This window comes from Ambystoma mexicanum, chromosome 3q (assembly GCF_040938575.1).
Source record: "Ambystoma mexicanum isolate Mex_15411 chromosome 3q, UKY_AmexF1_1, whole genome shotgun sequence".
In the NCBI taxonomy this organism is placed as follows: Eukaryota; Metazoa; Chordata; class Amphibia; order Caudata; family Ambystomatidae; genus Ambystoma; species Ambystoma mexicanum.
Window position 1 is genome coordinate 1,186,257,252 of NC_090926.1, and position 12,371 is coordinate 1,186,269,622.

Genomic DNA, 12,371 nt, shown 5'->3' on the forward strand with positions numbered 1-12,371 from the left:
CAGGCCCCCACCCATGGCCCCTATCACACCCACCCCCCCGCCACCAGGGGCACCCTCCACCAGGCACCCACCCATGTCTCCCAACACCCCAACCCCCCAGCATCCAGGGGCACCCTCCACCAGGCCCCCACCCATGTCTCCCAACACCCCCACCCCCCAGCATCCAGGGGCATCCTCCACCAGGCCCCCACCCATGTCCCCTATCACACCCACCCCCCCGCCACCAGGGGCACCCTCCACCAGGCCCCCACCCATGTCTCCCAACACCCCCACCCCCCAGCATCCAGGGGCACCCTCCACCAGGCCCCCACCCATGTCCCCTATCACCCCCACCCCCCAGCAGTGCAGGGGCACCCTCCACCAGGCCCCCACCCATGTCCCCTATCACCCCGACCCCCCAGCCACCAGGGGCACCCTCCACCAGGCCCCCACCCATGTCTCCCAACACCCCCACCCCCCAGCAGTGCAGGGGCACCCTCCACCAGGCCCCCACTCATGTCTCCCACCACCCCCACCCCCCAGCCACCAGGGGCACCCTCCACCAGGTCCCCACCCATGTCCCCTATCACCCCCACCCCCCAGCAGTGCAGGAGCACCCTCCACCAGGCCCCCACCCATGTCCCCTATCACCCCCACCCCCCAGCCACCAGGGGCACCCTCCACCAGGCCCCCACCCATGTCTCCCAACACCCCCACCCCCCAGCAGTGCAGGGGCACCCTCCACCAGGCCCCCACTCATGTCTCCCACCACCCCCACCCCCCAGCCACCAGGGGCACCCTCCACCAGGCCCCCACCCATGTCCCCTATCACCCCCACCTCCCAGCAGTGCAAGGGCACCCTCCACCAGGCCCCCACCCATGTCCCCTATCACCCCCACCCCCCAGCATCCAGGGGCACCCTCCACCAGGCCCCCACCCATGTCTCCCAACACCCCCACCCCCCAGCCACCAGGGGCACCCTCCACCAGGCCCCCACCCATGTCCCCTATCACACCCACCCCCCCGCCACCAGGGGCACCCTCCACCAGGCCCCCACCCATGTCTCCCAACACCCCCACCCCCCAGCATCCAGGGGCACCCTCCACCAGGCCCCCACCCATGTCCCCTATCACCCCCACTCCCTAGCAGTGCAGGGGCACCCTCCACCAGGCCCCCACCCATGTCCCCTATCACCCCCACCCTCCAGCCACCAGGGGCACCCTCCACCAGGCCCCCACCCATGTCTCCCAACACCCCCACCCCCCAGCAGTGCAGGGGCACCCTCCACCAGGCCCCCACCCATGTCCCCTATCACCCCCAAACCCCAGTAGTGCAGGGGCACCCTCCACCAGGCCCCCACCCATGTCCCCTATCACCCCCACCCCCCAGCCACCAGGGGCACCCTCCACCAGGCCCCCACCCATGTCTCCCAACACCCCCACCCCCCAGCAGTGCAGGGGCACCCTCCACCAGGCCCCCACTCATGTCTCCCACCACCCCCACCCCCCAGCCACCAGGGGCACCCTCCACCAGGCCCCCACCCATGTCCCCTATCACCCCCACCCCCCAGCAGTGCAGGGGCACCCTCCACCAGGCCCCCACCCATGTCCCCTATCACCCCCACCCCCCAGCCACCAGGGGCACCCTCCACCAGGCCGCCACCCATGTCTCCCAACACCCCCACCCCCCAGCATCCAGGGGCACCCTCCACCAGGCCCCCACTCATGTCTCCCACCACCCCCACATCCCAGCAGTGCAGGGTCACCCTCCACCAGGCCCCCACTCATGTCTCCCACCACCCCCACACCCCAGCAGTGCAGGGGCACCCTCCACCAGGCCCCCACTCATGTCACCCACCACCCCCACCCCCCAGCCACCAGGGTCACCCTCCACCAGGCCCCCACTCATGTCTCCCACCATCCCCACACCCCAGCAGTGCAGGGTCACCCTCCACCAGGCCCCCACTCATGTCTCCCACCACCCCCACACCCCAGCAGTGCAGGGGCAGCCTCCACCAGGCCCCCACTCATGTCACCCACCACCCCCACCCCCCAGCCACCAGGGTCACCCTCCACCAGGCCCCCACTCAAGTCTCCCACCACCCCCACACCCCAGCAGTGCAGGGGCACCCTCCACCAGGCCCCCACTCATGTCACCCACCACCCCCACCCCCCAGCCACCAGGGTCACCCTCCACCAGGCCCCCACTCATGTCTCCCACCACCCCCACACCCCAGCAGTGCAGGGTCACCCTCCACCAGGCCCCCACTCATGTCTCCCACCACCCCCACACCCCAGCAGTGCAGGGTCACCCTCCACCAGGCCCCCACTCATGTCTCCCACCACCCCCACAACCCAGCAGTGCAGGGGCAGCCTCCACCAGGCCCCCACCCATGTCCCCTATCACCCCCACCCCCCAGACACCAGGGGCACCCTCCACCAGGCCCCCACCCATGTCTCCCACCACCCCCACCCCCCAGCAGTGCAGGGGCACCCTCCACCAGGCCCCTACCCATGTCCACTATCACCCCCACCCCCCAGCCACCAGGGGCACCCTCCACCAGGCCCCCACCCATGTCCCCTATCACCCCCACCCCCCAGCCACCAGGGGCACCCTCCACCAGGCCCCCACCCATGTCCCCTATCACCCCCACCCCCCAGCCACCAGGGGCACCCTCCACCAGGCCCCCACACATGTCTCCCAACACCCCCACCCCCCAGCAGTGCAGGGGCACCCTCCACCAGGCCCCCACCCATGTCCCCTATCACCCCCACCCCCCAGCAGTGCAGGGGCACCCTCCACCAGGCCCCCACCCATGTCCCCTATCACCCCCACCCCCCAGCCACCAGGGCACCCTCCACCAGGCCCCCACCCATGTCCCCTATCACCCCCACCCCCCAGCCACCAGGGGCACCCTCCACCAGGCCCCCACCCATGTCCCCTATCACCCCCACCCCCCAGCAGTGCAGGGGCACCCTCCACCAGGCCCCCACCCATGTCCCCTATCACCCCCACCCCCCAGCCACCAGGGGCACCCTCCACCAGGCCGCCACCCATGTCTCCCAACACCCCCACCCCCCAGCATCCAGGGGCACTCTCCACCAGGCCCCCACTCATGTCTCCCACCACCCCCACATCCCAGCAGTGCAGGGTCACCCTCCACCAGGCCCCCACTCATGTCTCCCACCACCCCCACACCCCAGCAGTGCAGGGGCACCCTCCACCAGGCCCCCACTCATGTCACCCACCACCCCCACCCCCCAGCCACCAGGGTCACCCTCCACCAGGCCCCCACTCATGTCTCCCACCATCCCCACACCCCAGCAGTGCAGGGTCACCCTCCACCAGGCCCCCACTCATGTCTCCCACCACCCCCACACCCCAGCAGTGCAGGGGCAGCCTCCACCAGGCCCCCACTCATGTCACCCACCACCCCCACCCCCCAGCCACCAGGGTCACCCTCCACCAGGCCCCCACTCATGTCTCCCACCACCCCCACACCCCAGCAGTGCAGGGGCACCCTCCACCAGGCCCCCACTCATGTCACCCACCACCCCCACCCCCCAGCCACCAGGGTCACCCTCCACCAGGCCCCCACTCATGTCTCCCACCACCCCCACACCCCAGCAGTGCAGGGTCACCCTCCACCAGGCCCCCACTCATGTCTCCCACCACCCCCACACCCCAGCAGTGCAGGGTCACCCTCCACCAGGCCCCCACTCATGTCTCCCACCACCCCCACACCCCAGCAGTGCAGGGTCACCCTCCACCAGGCCCCCACTCATGTCTCCCACCACCCCCACACCCCAGCAGTGCAGGGGCAGCCTCCACCAGGCCCCCACCCATGTCCCCTATCACCCCCACCCCCCAGACACCAGGGGCACCCTCCACCAGGCCCCCACCCATGTCTCCCACCACCCCCACCCCCCAGCAGTGCAGGGGCACCCTCCACCAGGCCCCCACCCATGGCCACTATCACCCCCACCCCCCAGCCACCAGGGGCACCCTCCACCAGGCCCCCACCCATGTCCCCTATCACCCCCACCCCCCAGCCACCAGGGGCACCCTCCACCAGGCCCCCACCCATGTCCCCTATCACCCCCACCCCCCAGCCACCAGGGGCAGCCTCCACCAGGCCCCCACCCATGTCTCCCAACACCCCCACCCCCCAGCAGTGCAGGGGCACCCTCCACCAGGCCCCCACCCATGTCCCCTATCACCCCCACCCCCCAGCAGTGCAGGGGCACCCTCCACCAGGCCCCCACCCATGTCCCCTATCACCCCCACCCCCCAGCCACCAGGGGCACCCTCCACCAGGCCCCCACCCATGTCCCCTATCACCCCCACCCCCCAGCCACCAGGGGCACCCTCCACCAGGCCCCCACTCATGTCCCCTATCACCCCCACCCCCCGCCACCAGGGGCACCCTCCACCAGTCCCCCACCCATGTCCCCTATCACCCCCACCCCCCAGCAGTGCAGGGGCACCCTCCACCAGGCCCCCACCCATGTCCCCTATCACCCCCACCCCCCAGCAGTGCAGGGGCACCCTCCACCAGGCCCCCACCCATGTCCCCTATCACCCCCACCCCCCGGCCACCAGGGGCACCCTCCACCAGGCCCGCACCCATGTCCCCTATCACCCCCACCCCCCAGCAGTGCAGGGGCACCCTCCACCAGGCCCCCACCCATGTCCCCTATCACCCCCACCCCCCAGCAGTGCAGGGGCAGCAGGCAGTCAGGCAGCAGCAGGTGGGAGCGTGCTCGGGGCTCTGGGGGGCAGTAGTTCGGCCTTCCGGGCAGGAGCGTGGTATTCCGTGTGCGTAGGCGTGGCCAGCTTGGTACGGAGTGATTTTGCACGTGAAAATCCTGCACGTCAGCGTGAAAACCGAGGAAAGGCCCTCAGCGCGTAAGCGCGTCTGTGACGCGACCCGCACGGGTGTTTCCCACACAGCACGTGATGACAGAGCACACGTGGAAAGACTGCACGTCAGAGTGTAATTGCGTGTGATTGGTGGAAATGGCCCTACACGCAGAAGTGACAAAGCGTGTAATTGGTGGAAATGGCCCTACACGCAGAAGTGACAAAGCGTGTAATTGGTGGAAATGTCCCTACACGCAGAAGTGACAAAGCGTGTAATTGGTGGAAATGGCCCTAGCGCGTACACGCCGCATAAGTGACGCTGGACGTGTGGCCCTGTATAAAAGGTATGTGTAGAACACGTTTTCCTTGTACATGCTTTTCGTGGAGAGCGAGTGGGTGAATTCTGTACTTCTTGTCGTTTCACACGCGATTTACTTCACGGCGTTTCAAGTTCGTATTCCCTGTTACCTCTGACAGCTTTTTCTCTTTTTTCGCTTTTACTGGTTTACCTGGGCCTGTTCCCTCAAACAGTGTTCCCTTCTACTGTTGTCCTGTCTCCTCAGACAGCGTACAAATCTTCTTTTGGCGGGGGGGTTGCCAACCAAACGTACTCCTTTTACACGCTCGTTTACCAGGCAGACGGTGAGTCACGCACGTATCTAACATCTGTGCTTGCCCCGTGTGTAGCCTACCCCTTCAGAGGTCATTCTAGGCTGCGTGTGACACGCATACGTTCATTCTTGTGTTACTGGGTGCCACAGCGTAGTGCAGGTTTTTCTTTCTGCACACGTGGTCTAGGAGGGGTTGCGTGCACGTCATCTCCCTTTTTTGGGGCTCCTGTGCGTAGCGTGACCCGTCATCTTTCCCCAGGGGTTACAATCAGCCTTGCAAGAGCACTAGGGTACAATTACCATCTGGTACCCAACCCCTTTGACCCCCAATTGCCCAGGACAATAGTTTACAGCCACTCCCATACGCACATTTACATCAGTGCCATGGCTGGGAGGCGAGGATTCCGTAAGGGTGGCAAAGGTGGAAGAGCCACAAGTGGTGGCCGTGGTGGATCCGGTAGGGGAATTGGTCGTTACTTGCAGGGTGAGCCTGTCCCCCCATGTGTGGAGGACCAGTCAAGGGCACCCATAATCCCCCCCCCCTCCCGTTGAGGCTGATGTGGCTGACACCATCCATGCTCAGCCCTTGTTGGACCAGCCCATTGTGGCACCAGATCTGGCTGACTCCATGGCTGACTTCCAGGTCAGCAGGCCTATGACACGTGCGCTGGTGCACGTTGATGTCACCATGCCACGTGCATCTGGGCCAGCAAGGTCATCTGCTGCATCAAGGAGGCAGGGCGGAGAGGCTGCAGGGGCAGCTGCGGCTCCATCCACCCCAGCCCTCACACACCCAGCCAGGACAGTGTCGGTCCTAGTCCATGCTGCTGACATTCCCCCTGACACCATCACACTAGAGCCAATGCCTGCACCAACTCCCATGCTGAGTGTGCAATCCCACACTCCTGATACAGAGTCCACCAGGGCTCCTGCCCCTAGTGTCCAGAGCGGCGCAGGACACTCAGGATCACCACCACCTTCCAAGCGGAAGAGCAAGAGTGCTCGTCCGGCACAGGCTGATGCCCCAGATACGGCTACACAGTCCGGCCCATCCAGGAAGTCCAGCTTCACGGATGACGAACTGAATGCACTTGTCGAGTATGTGTCCGGACATGACAACGAGATGGTCATTGTTGCAGGATCCAAGACCACACCTGCACAACGCCAGGCACACTGGCAGACCGTTGCGGACATCGTAAGTGCCCTTGGAATCGTGAGGCGCACAGCTAATGATTGCTATAAGCGCTGGAATGACCTAAAGCGCAGGGCAAAGAGTAAGCTGGCCTCAAGTCATGCCGCAACTCTAGTGACTGGAGGTGGGTCTCCAGTAGTAGACATGGAACTCACTCCACATGAGTCAGTCGCTGGGACCTACGTCACGGAGGAACAGATCCAAGGCGTGGGAGATCTGGCTGATTACGAGGCATTGTCCGGTGAGTGCACATGCATGTGTGTGTGTCATCCATGTGCATGGTGTGTGTGTGAGGGCTTCTGTTTGTGTGCCAGGTGAGAGTGTGTGCACCTGAGTCGTATGGGTCAGCCATGTGCTTCATGCAATACTTCCTGCGCAGCTGCATTTGGCCATAGCAGTATCCCTTCTGCCAACAGTAGACATCTAGCCCAACTGCACGCCAGTTGCCCTTGAAGTGTCACCTTGCCACAACATAGTTGCTTATTTTTCACTGTTCATTCAGTCAGTTTGTTTGCATTCCACCACTTTCACTAGGCATGTCGCTGTCCACTAGTCACATGTCTGACATGGCTATGGTAAAGTGGAGTGACTTTGTTACCTGGATATCATTTGTACACACATGTCCCTGTGCAATTGGACCATTTCAGACTGGCAGCTCCAGGTGAAAAATCTGACCTGTTAGAATTAGAAAAGCGATTACATGCGGGAACTGGACTGAATGAATAGGTGCTGCCCTCCTCTCCATCTTCACTCAATAGCAATGGTACATGCCATCTGTGTGATGGCATGTGTGTATCACCTGGCAATCACAGGCCAATGTGTGATGCCACTGCCAGGCAGCATGCAGAAAATGTGTTCATCTTCCCAATAGTCGCTCTGTGAAGTTGAATTTAGAAGTGTTCCCAATAGCATCTGTGAAAGTTGACTATAGAATTGTATCCTATAGACACTCTGGAAAGTTTCATTTATAAGTGTGCCCAATAGCCTCTAGTAAACTGAATTCTAGAAGTGTGCCCAATAGCCTCTCTGTGGAAAACTGTATTTAGAAGTGCGCCCAGTACCCTCTCTGGGAAAGTTGCAATTAGAAGTGTGCTCAGTGAAAGAGCATATAACCGATCATACCACACCACCATGCTTACTCTCTCCTTACATCACCACTCAACTAGAACACAGAGATACTATGACACCATTCGGTATAACTGTTCTCATACCAACATTCCGCCGCTTACTCCACATCATTCTATGTAATCACTGCTGGTTCCACACCCCCAGCCAGGCGTTTTCCTCAGGCCTAACGCAGCCACATCCGTTCCGGATAAATCCTGCCAGAACTAACACATTCTCCTGATCTCTCAACCACCACACCTACCGCTAAGAAGCAGCTATTACACGAGTACCGCACGAGCTGCACACATACCCGGTGCTCACACGCACCTTTTGACTCTCCCTACTCTCTCTACTGATTCTGAACTTCGGTTCCCAAGGGCGTTCAACCTACAAGCGCCTTCAGACCATACCAATGGTATATAAGGCGCTATATAAGTGCAAAATAACATAACAATAACATAACATAACATTCCATCTTGGTGTCATCAGTGTGTGCCATACGCAGTGAGGGTGCATGCATGGGAGGGTTTCAGTCATGTGGGACATGTGTCAATCAAGTACTGGTTCTCTTGCTTCTCAGCCCTCATTGTGTGCCATGGTGCTAATGCCTGTTTCCATTTCTTTGTTTTCATGTCTTTGCAGCGGAAGACGCACCTGATACTGCTGGGGTTGTGGAGATGGTGCAGACCCAGGAGGGGTCCGAGGGCCGACCAACCACCAGTGAGGGACGTGGTGTGGTGGTGGGGGAGAACCCACAAGTGCTGCAGGTCGTGCTCTCAAGGGGTGTCTCTGGCTGCACCTCCCCCGAGCTGTACTCAGGTGTTGATTCGGATGAGACCTACGTGCCGTCGCAGGTGAGTGTTCCAGGGAGGGATTCTGTACTGTCTCACCCACCTGCACCAGGGTCAGAACCCTCCATGGGGATGTCAGTGTTGCCAGCTACGCCTTCGGTGGTTACGGATGCAGGGTCACACTCCGCGACATCTGATCCTGTTCCTGGGCCAGCAGATCAGAGGGGGAATGCAGTCCTGCAGCCTCAGGCAGTGCCAGCACAGCAAGGCGCAGTTCGCCTTGCCCCAGACAGGTGTGGTGCCCGCCGACGTGGTGGCCGTACGCCACCCGGCAATACGCATGGGAGCAATCCATTTACGGTATGGCAACCCAACAGGCTGCATCATCCGAGATGATGGCTCAGGCCATGGATAGGGTGGCCACTTCCATTGTCCCCCCAGAAAGGCTGATGGAGCGACTAGAGCAGGCAACCGACTCCATCTGCCAGTCACACAGGGAGGACATGTTGGGGTCCAACAGGGACAGGCGGGCGGCACTGGCGACTCTGCAGGAGGCCATCTCCATTGAGTCCCAGGGCCACAGGGAAGCCCTGAGGCAGGAGCTCCTTCACCTCAGGACGACTCTTGTTGAGCTTGAGGCTTCCACACACCAAAGGACAGAACAGCAGCTGGAGCGTCTCACCCGTACGCTCTCAGCTGAGATGCAGGCAACGAGGGCGGAGGTCCGGGCATCCCGTGAGTTGTTGCATGGGGACCTCCGCACACTCATCCTCCAGAACCAGACCTACCACACCCGCATGCTTGCAGCCATGGAGGAGCAGACTAGGGCCTTGCGTGGGCTGCCTCCCATAGTGCAACCACCTCCGGATGCAGCTGCACAGGGTGATAATAGCGACAGCAGTGATACTCCCACAATAGGGTAGCCGTGTGGGCCATGAGCCCATGGAGGTGTTTTATCTTCCCAGGATCCACGCAGGTGGGTTCTGGTGTGCATCCTGTCCTCGGACCTCCTGGGTGGCCTCCCCAACCCCCCCTGGCCCATCAATGGCCATTTTTGATTGTTTCTTATTTTTATTTTTATTTTGATTTCTTTTATTCCCAATTTTTTTGGGACGATTTGTTGGCTTCCGTGGTTCCTGTGGGCATACGCAACATTGTGGCTGGGCACATGCAGGCTTGTAATGTATTTGGTTCAGATGCTTGGGTTTGAGTCACACACACCCCTCCTGCTTCCCGTTTCCATGGGCTTGCAAAGGGTGTGCCCAAGTGACAGTGAATTACACAGTGACGTTGGACTCCCATGAGCTGTGTGGGCAGTCTGTAGTCAATACTGTGTATACATTCCTAGTGCATATTGCTGTTGTGTTGTACACTGCATGTTGCATTGATGTGTAACTCTTCTTCTGTGTCTACCTCCCAATTTGCAGGTCCCTTCCTCATGTCTACACAAGGACCTCTAGTCTGGAGATGGGGTCCATGTTGGTAGCAGTGCACCTACAACTCTACATGGCGCCAACACTGCACAGTTGGTAGTGGTGGGAGTGCAGGCATTTCCAGGTGGTGAGACTACTAATATGTAACATTTGTGATGTCATGTTAATGGTACTACGTGCTCAAGTATGTTGTTGGTCCGGCATTGCTGTGAGCATTTCAGGTGTTGCAGGTTTCTAATAGGGACACTGTACATAGTGAGACTAGTGTCATGTTGTGGGGATTACTTTGTTTACCTGCAATTAGCATGACATGGCACGGTGTGTCGTGTGGCGGTGCTGGGGTTGGGTTGGCTGACATGGCACTGTCCTCTTGTTGCATTTTGCAAGTGGGTATTCATTTTAGCTGCTTCAATGTGTAACTTCACAAAACTGCATTGGTGGTGTCTGTGTGGGTAGGGATGCACACATTGTGACACTTCCAGGTGAACAATCTCAGGCTGATATGGTATTCACGGTTCATTCTCCAGACAATCAGGATCAGTGTAAGGTTGAGTCATCATTGATTGTCAGATGGAATGTGCCAGGGCAGTGTGCACTCCACAGGGGTGTGATTTCTATGTGAAGTAATTAGCCACTAGCTGTGTACGGGCTGCCTCCCCCCGTGCCCTTTCCCCTCCCATGCGCAGCGGCTGTGCATGTGGTTGGGGATGTGGGGCCACCACCATGTGCACGGCCAGGCCCCGGCGTGTTGCAACGTTGTGCAGGACACATGCTGCCACTATGATCCTGCACACTACTGGGGGAGCGTATAACAGCTGCCCGCCAGAACGGTCAAGGGAGCGAAAGCGTGACTTTAGCACTCCGAATGTGCGCTCCACTATGCCCCGGGTCGTAATGTGGGCTGTGTTATATCTTACCTCGGGTGGCGTGGTGGGGTTCCGAATTGGCGTCATCATGTGGGGGCTGAGAGGGTAGGCACTGTCCCCTGTGGAGGTGGTGATTGGTATCATTGGTGGGGTTGTGACCTTGCTCAGTATCCAACATGCATGCATGTGCAGTGGCATACATACTCACCAAGCAGCCATGTATCGCCATGCCGCCCAGCTTCTAGGTCCCGGTTTAGGGTGGACATTCGGTAAATGAAGCTGTCGTGGGTGGAGCCGGGATAGTTGGCATATACTGAGGTGATGATTCCCTTGGCATTACATGCTACCTGCACGTTGATGGAATGCCAGTGCTTGCGGTTCCTATAGATGTGCTCAGATGCCCTGGGGGGACGTAGAGCCACATGGGTGCAGTCGATGGCACCTAGCACTTTGGGGAATCGTGCCACACCGTAAAAATCCAGGGCGGCAGCATGCCTTTCTGCAGGTGTTCTGGGCAGGTATATGTGCCTGCGGACTGATGGGCGTGCAGTCATGATGTTCAAGACCTGGTGTAGGCAGCGTGACTGGGTGGCCTGTGACACCCCACCCACTATGGCACTTGTCCGCTGAAATGATCCAGTGGCTAAGAAGTGCAGTACATTGAGGACCTTCTCCAGGGGGCTGAGTGCTTGGGAGCACAGGGTGGGTGATGTGAGGTCATCCTCCCACTCACTCACCAGGTCCAGTATAATGTGTGGTGGAAACCTGTACCTCCCATACACCTGGTCATCAGGCATCCCGAAAAGGCTGGTTCTGGGTGTGAATATTCTGGCCCTGACTATCCTCCTCCTCCTCCTCTGGTAGCCCACTGCCACTGCTGCTAGGAACGGTATGTTCATCCTGGCGTCTGAGCTTGTTATTGTTAAAGTGCGCAAATTTATGCTTTGCGCGTGTTCTAGGCGAGCGTGTGACCCGCGCACCCCTGGAATCCAGTTCCCAGTCCAATAGCGTGTGGAAATTCACACGCACCATGGGATACAGGTGCGCTGACGTACTTGCGTGTGTAAGTGCCCGCGCACCCATGAAATACACGTACATAGGCCAATCGCGTGTACGCGCACTTTTGTCCAATTACACGCGATGACACTCTGACGTGCAGTATTTCCACGTGTGCCCCGTCATCACGTGCTGAGTGGGGAACACCCGTGCGGGTCACGTCACAGACGCGCTTACGCGCTGAGGGACTCTGGTCCAATAGAATCGCGTATGCGTGCTGACGCGCTTACGCGCTAAGGGCCTTTCCTCGGATTTCACGCTGACGTGCAGGATTTTCACGTGCCAAATAACTCCGTATCAAGCTGGCCACGCGAAAACACACGGAAGACCACGCTCCTGCCCAGAAGGCCGAGTTACTGCCCCCCAGTGCCCCGAGCAGCCTCCCACGTGCCATCTGCTGCTGCCTGCCTGCCTGCCTGATGCCACCGTGCCCTGCCATTTGGTGCCTGCACATCAGCCATCTGCAGGGGTCC